Below are 6,000 nucleotides of genomic sequence, written 5' to 3'. Positions count from 1 at the left end.
TGCGCTGGTCGGCGGCTGCTGGCAGCGTCCCCCCCATGGCGATTCTCTGACCAGCGATGGGCCGAGTGGCCGCCCGTCTTCGGCAGGTTCCGTCGGCGTAAATCACAACAGGTCCTTACTGGCGGGACCTAGCTCCACGGGTGGCTTGCAGAGTCCTCGGGGGGCTCGGGGGGATCTGGTCCCGGGGGTGCCCCCACAGTTGTCTGGCCCACAATCGGGGGCCACCGATCCGCGGGAAGGCCTGTGTCGTGGGGGCACTCTTTCCCTCCGCACTGGCCGCTGTCGAACCTCTGCCATGGCCGGTGCAGAGAAGAACCCCCCTGCGCATGCGCTGGGATGACCCCACCACATGCTGGCGCTCCCGCTCATGAGCCAACTCGCGCCGGCTGGCGGAGGCCCTTCGGTGCCGGTTGGTGTGGCGCCAAGCACTTCTGCACCGGCTGGCGGGGCGCCAAACACTCCGGCGCTGGCCTAGCCCCTGAAGGTGCGGAGGATTCCACCGGCGGCCCGATGCCGGAGTGGTTCACGCCACTCCTCGGCGCTAGAGTGGCCCGCCCTGCCGGTTCGCGGAGAAACCCGCCCCTGGTGTGTCTGCGGGCCCTTGAGACAGTCAAATGGGTTGGGTTGGGGCAGAGACTCCTCACGAGGTACAGCCATCACTACTGCTTTCCAATTTGCCTCCTTCCTCCGTCGATGTGTAAGGACAAACTGCTATCGGTTTTCTTCACGCTTTGGTTCCTTCAGCAACACCAATGGATTTTTTTACATCAGTATCTCCACTGCTGCCACCATGTGCTGAGATGGTTCTTCTTATCTGTGGATTCTAGTCATGGTACTTGTTTACTAGACACACAGCAGACACACTCTGGTATATGCTGAGCACATGTTTATTGTTGCTACAACTAAACCAGTGACAGAGTAGGCATGTTGCTCCTAGGCAAGATCCCAACATCTCCCACGAGCTTCTAACACATGATTTACCGATATCAGGAGCAACACAAATGGTATTCGCCACGAACAGGACGTTGGCATCAAGCCAAAAAGATATTCTGCCTATCACACAAATGATTGGGATTTGGATTTGGGTTTATTATCACATGTACCGAAGTACAGTGAAAAGTATTGTACTGCATACAGTCTGATGAGGGGGGATCGTATAGAAACATATAAAATTATGAAGGGAATAGATAGGATAGATGCGGGCAGGTAGTTTCCACTGGCGGGTGAAAGCAGAACTAGGAGGCATAGCCTCAAAATAAGGGGAAGTAGATTTAGGACTGAGTTTAGGAGGAACTTCTTCACCCAAAGGGTTGTGAATCTATGGAATTCCTTGCCCAGTGAAGCAGTAGAGGCTCCTTCATGAAATGTTTATAAGACAAAGATAGATAGTTTTTTGAAGAATAAAGGGATTAAGGGTTATGGTGTTCGGGCTGGAAAGTGGAGCTGAGTCCACAAAAGATCAGCCATGATCTCATTGAATGGTGGAGCTGGCTCCAGGGGCCAGATGGCCTACTCCTGCTCCTAGTTCTTATGTTCTTATGTAGACAAATCGTTCCATATATGAAAACATAGTACATACTATACACAATGTAAATACATAGACACAAACATCGGGTGAAGCATACGAAGTGTAGTGCTACTTAGTAGAGAAGATGTGTGGAGAGATCAGTTCAGTCCGTAAGAGGGTCATTCAGGAGTCTGGTAACAGCGGGAAGAAGCTGTTTTTGAATCTGTTAATTCGTGTTCTCAGACTTTTGTATCTCCTGCCCGTTGGAATAGGTTAGAAGGGAGAATAATCCGGGTGGGAGGGGTCGTTGATTATGCTGCCCGCTTTCCCGAGGTAGCCGGAGGTGTAGACAGAGTCAATGGATGGGAGACGGGTTCATGTGATGGACTGGGTGGTCCATCTTGCGGTCTTGGGCTGAGCAGTTGCCACACCAGGCTGTGATGCAGCCAAATAGGGTGCTTTCTATGGTGCACCTGTAAAAAATATTAAGAGTCAATGGGGACATGCCAAATTTTCTTAGTTTCCTGTGGGTGGACCAAGACAGATTGTTGGTGATATGCACACTTAGGAATTTGAAGCTGTCAACCATCTCCACCTCAGCACCATTGATGCAGTCAGGGGTGTGTACGATACTTCGCTTCCTGAAGTCAATGTCCAGCTCCTTAGTTTTGCTGGCATAGAGGGAGAGATTGTTGTCATTGCACCACACCACTAGATTCTTTCTTTCCCTCCTGTATTCTGACTCATCGTTGTTCAATATCCGACCCACTATGGTTGTGTCGTCAGCAAACTTGTAGATGAAGTTGGAGTCACATTTTGCCACACAGCCGTGTGTGTACAAGGAGTAGAGTAGGGGACTAAGTACGCAGCCTTGTGGGGCCCCGATATTGAGGACTATCATGGAGGAGGTAATGTTGTTTATCCTCATTGATTGTGGTCTATGGGTTAGGAAGTCGAGGATCCAGCTGCAGAAGGCGGATCCAAGTCCTAGGTTTTGGAATTTTGACATGAGCTTGGCTGGGATTATGGTGTTGAAGGCGGAGCTGTAGTCAATGAATAAGTCGGAGTTCTTGTTGTCGAGATGTTCCAGGGATGAGTGTAGAACCAGAGAGATGAAGTCTGCTGTGAACTGGTTGCGGCAGTATGTGAACTGCAGTGCATCTAGGCATCCTGGAAATATGGAGTTGGTGTGTCTCATGACCAACCTCTTGAAGCGCTTCATTACGATCGATGTCAAGGCCATCGGACGGTAGTCATTGAGGCACATTGCCTGGTTCTTCTTTGGCACCGGTATGATAGTGATCTTCTTGAAGCAGGTGGAAACCTTGGGACAGAGTAGGGAGAGGTTGAAGTTGTCCGTGAACACACCCGGCAGTTGTTCCACGCAGGATCTGAGTGCACGACCTGGGACTCCATCAGGACCTGCTGCTTTCCGTGGTTCACTTTCAAGAAGGCCAATCTGACTTTGGAGGCTGTGACGGTGGGTATGGTTATGTCTGAGGCTGCTGGGGCAATTGACAATAATTTGTTGGTTTCCTGCTTGAAACCAGCATAGAATGCATTGAGTTCATCGGGGAGGGGAGCGCTGTTGCCGGAGATTCTACTTGGCTTTGCTTTGTAGCCTGTTATGTTGTTTAAGCCTTGCCACAAGCGACGAAAGTGCATGTTGTTAGTCTGTGACTCAAGTTTAGTCTGGTATTGTCTCTTGGCATCCCTAGGTCGTACCTAGTTTTCTTGCATAGGTCAGGGTCGCCTGTCTTGAACGCCTCGGACCTGGCCTTCAGTAGCGAGTGAATCTCTTGGTTAAACCATGAGTAATGAGGTATATGAATTTTAGTGCCAGTGTGATACTAGGTATGCAAGCCGTATGCATATGGCAGATGATTGGCAGATCATGTCAAACAGCATGACACTGACATTGTCCGCAACAAGCAAGGTACAGACCATAACCAACCTGCCCACGTGTGCAAAGCTCAAAATACAGGGCAGCATTCTCCATTATGGAGCCAAAATGCCCCCACCAGCAGAGAATTGCTCCTGGTCTCCATTACTGGTCACCAGGCAAATTTATACTTGGGGGAGAGCTCACCAGATTCCACTGGAATTCCAGTACCGGGCCGACATTTTGAATGAGCGGCCCAATACCGAGGTCCAGCAGCTGGCCCCTTCCCCCCACAATGCAAATGATGCCCCCCTAAGCAGCTGTGCCTGGACCAACAAAACTGTCAATCACTGGCTAGTGCAATGTATTGCTGTGTGAAATTAAATGGCTGTCAAGGGATTTGAAGCCCTTTGAAGTGTACTTGTCTTTCAAGGAAGCCTCTGCTCATTAAACAACTTTGTCTGAGGCAGCAGATGTTAGTGAAGGGTAAGCAAAAATGCAGTGATTTTCATTCTATTGCCTGGATTGCACTTCAGCTTTCAGGCAGGGGTGACTGATAGGGGTATCTGTTGGGGGTCTCCGATGGGGTCTCTGTTGGGGGTGCTGATGGGGGGATTTGATGGGAGGCTCAGGGCATCCTCATGCATGCGGCTGTGGGGGAGGGGGTGACCTGTTATTCCTGTGGTGGAGGGGAGATGCCCCTACTTGTCGGGGGCAGGATTTGCATTGTGTGGGGAGGTGGGCCTTCTGATAAACTTTGGGGGGCACCTCAGTTATGCACTGACCCCCTTGACCCACCTCGGGGTCCACCGCGTTAGGGACATGCTTGGGCGAAATTGCATCAAAGTCTGCCCGGAGTATTTGCCGCTGTGGGGGTTGGGGCATAATGGTGTGGGGGGGGGGGGGGGGCGGGGGTAGAGAATTGGGCTTCCAGCCTGTTAACCAAATGGAAATGGATGCAAATTGGTAATTTGTATTCTCCCGCTGGCACAGGGTTGGTAGCGCGCTGAGGCCGCCGGCAGGAAATTGGAGCATCAGCGCCAAACCCGATTTCCCCTCGACGCTCCATTCTCTGCCCGATCAGGAATCACATTCGGAGTGCCGTTGAATTGATATACTCAGCCACAGTGTGCAGCATTTGGTGTGATTCTACAATTGCACATTTGCTAAATAATCCTCAGCGTGCTAAAAAATTATGCTGACAACCAATTTAAGATCGCCATCCAGGCTCGCAATGTGGTGCATTTGCTTGTACTGGAAGCTACATATATTAATACACAGGGTCCTGTTCTTTGCAGACAGAATGAACATGTACACACATTGTGCCTGTTTCAGCTAAACAAAATAAGTGACAGGCATTCACTGGGATCTGATCCCACCTTTACCTGTTCGCCTTTTCCAATTTTCGATTTGTTTGTGCTTCTCTGGCGCATCCATTCTAATTAGATTTTTTTCCTCGTAACTTCAAAATGTTTTGTTGGATTACCTGAAGCTCTCCCCAGTTTTCGAATTCTTTCTGAAAGTGGTGTGTGGATTCCCAATGTGAATCGTGAAGCCTGGAAACAGCTTATTCTGTGGACCCAAGTGCACTCGCAGGATGTACATTCTGGATTGTGCACATACTGTTTCCTGGGAGCATCCTGAAATGGTACCGCTGCTCCGCAATAAAAACACTTACACAGGACCTAAACTAGCATCTTGCAATGCTTTATTACATCAATAATGTTACAGAAATATGTAGTTGGCTCAATGGGGAAATAACTAATACATCTGAATTTTCTTCACTTGTTTTCTCCACCTGTTCCCAAGGTGCCATAATCTGTTGGGAACCTTTCCATACTTATTGACTGACCTCCAGTACATGTTCTTCATTCACAGAAGGTCGGGAACAAATAGATCTCCCTCCCTGAAACTGCTGAAGGGCAGTCAACAGAATCCTGTCTGTGCTGCACAGCTGATGGAAGCTTTTCAAAATGCCTGCCAAAGCCTGTGCCTTGAGGCAAATTCAGTCACCTCATAAATAATGGAGGTGCCTGACCTTCAAGCTAAAGTTGTCAGGTTCAATTCTGCTGAAAGGGGTGGAAATTCTGGGACAGCCCTCGTAGCGTAAATTATGGATTAGAACCGGACTGAAATAATGCTATTCAAGTTGCCGACACAATTTTAATATTTGTAATTTGCACTATAGGTAATTGGGATTTGTTCGCCACTATTCTCGCCATGATTTTTTTTTATAAACAAGAATAAACAGTGAACAAATAAAGAACATTCATTATTTTCTTAGCGGGTTACCACAGTAGCTTTGTACCCCACAATAACAGACTAAAAACTTCTCCAGAAACAATAACTTAATACCTTAAAGCGGATTTTAAAACCCAAGGTAAGTAGGCAGTGAGAATTAGTAGGCGGTGAAGCAGAAATTTGTCACGCTTATGCGAGGCGTGAGGTGGGACGGCTGTGCTAATGGTACATCCTTCGCCAGCAGTCAACTCGAAAGCCATTTAACATGTGTTTTAGAATGGGTGTAAATCTGCCTCACTGGGCTGACAGTCGCAATTCTAGTTCCCTACGTTGGAACCACGCCACTTTTCCCCCTACCCGCACTCACAAG

Source organism: Scyliorhinus torazame, chromosome 2 (genome assembly GCF_047496885.1).
Source record: "Scyliorhinus torazame isolate Kashiwa2021f chromosome 2, sScyTor2.1, whole genome shotgun sequence".
NCBI lineage: Eukaryota > Metazoa > Chordata > Chondrichthyes > Carcharhiniformes > Scyliorhinidae > Scyliorhinus > Scyliorhinus torazame.
This window is presented reverse-complemented; position numbering follows the sequence as displayed.